The sequence below is a fragment of the Aplysia californica genome, unplaced genomic scaffold, assembly GCF_000002075.1.
Source record: "Aplysia californica isolate F4 #8 unplaced genomic scaffold, AplCal3.0 scaffold00610, whole genome shotgun sequence".
NCBI classification, from domain to species: Eukaryota; Metazoa; Mollusca; class Gastropoda; order Aplysiida; family Aplysiidae; genus Aplysia; species Aplysia californica.
The window spans coordinates 83048-84468 of NW_004797880.1; the positions used below are offsets into that span (position 1 = coordinate 83048).

The following is a 1421-nucleotide window of genomic DNA, read 5'->3' on the forward strand; positions in this document are numbered from 1 at the left end:
ACACACACACACACACATACATACACACATACACATACACACAAACACACAAAACCACACGCACACATGCACCCAGGAACGCACACGAACATGCAGTAATTTCTTGAGAGCCTATAAAGTTATCCTTTTAATTTAGAGATAGTGCTACTCAGCAGAAAAAATACCCCCCCCCTCCCCAACCCGCTAACATTTTGTTACTTAATAATAGTCTTGTTCCCTCCAAGGCACTCAGTCGTATTCATTATTTGTGTTTAAAAAAAATAGATCGGGCTATTGTGCAGTTTTTATTGCCTCTATTAAAATTCCAGCTCGCTAATGTCTCTCACAGGATACCGAAGATGAAATTACAGTCTCCCCTCCAAGGAATAACGGCATATAAAAACATGGAAATCACGACGCCAAACAAAATTTGGGCAGTTCTTTTTCTTCTTGTATCCTCCCCAAAGACTGCATTGAGCTTCTGTTAGTTTGGTATACATAATATAACATGAATTTGAGCCTCGAGAATTTGAGCCTCAAGAGATAATGACATTTTTGTGTTTTGTCAGGATTAAATGTCAATTTTTCTAGTTTGTTTTCACCTGTTTGCTCATGCACAGGGACCGGATGTGCCCTTATTATGTGTCTTATTCAGAGGTGAATTTACGTAGCCATAATGTGTGGCGCCTTGTATAAACTTAGGATACAAGGAACTATTTATTTTATCAACCTCTTATAACGAACCTATTGATCTGCAGGGGGCGTACACAACATAAATTCATGTGAGAAAACACACCAATAAATTGTATTAAAATTACTCTTAGCGAATGCACAGATTCATTTTCAATAGGATATTGTCGTGATGATATCTGTGATCAGAGTCTCGGAACATGATAAATGGGGAAAAATAGGAGGTGTTAGGGGGTAAATTATTTGTCAAGGACTATCAATGCATCAGAGTTCTCAAAACCAGCAAAATTTAATCTTTTTAATTTATTAGGTGAAACCACCCAAACTAGGCCAATGCGTTTTTCACACGTGCGTACACAGTGAACAGTAATAAACGAGAGGGTCCATTTCTACACAAACCAACATCACACATGCGCGTCCCTTTATAAATTCAAACAAACTCAAATGTAAACAGAAAGAAGTGCTCAAAATATACAGAGAAAGAAAAGCAAACAGATAAAGAATGATACAGAATATGAGACGGAGGGGAAAAGCCGACACAGAGGAGAAAGAAAGAAAAACGCAGAGAATAAATAAATGGATCTAACGGAAAGAAAGGGAGAAAGAAAGATGTTTTAAAAAGCTGAAAGCAAAGACACATACAAACAAACATGACAGTATGCAAACAATAACGCCAATAGCCAAACAGAGTAGAAAGAAAGAGAGAGAGAGAGAGAGAGAGAGAGAGAGAGAGAGAGAGAGAGAGAGAGAGA

The 1421-nt window shown here is 37.8% G+C and overlaps 1 protein-coding gene across 1 annotated transcript in view; it reads left to right on the plus strand.

Annotated features, from left to right (window-relative positions):
* LOC101860279 (neo-calmodulin) overlaps positions 1–1421 on the plus strand; it is a gene marked incomplete in the record, with an annotated part of 74493 nt that overhangs the window by 21662 nt on the left and 51410 nt on the right.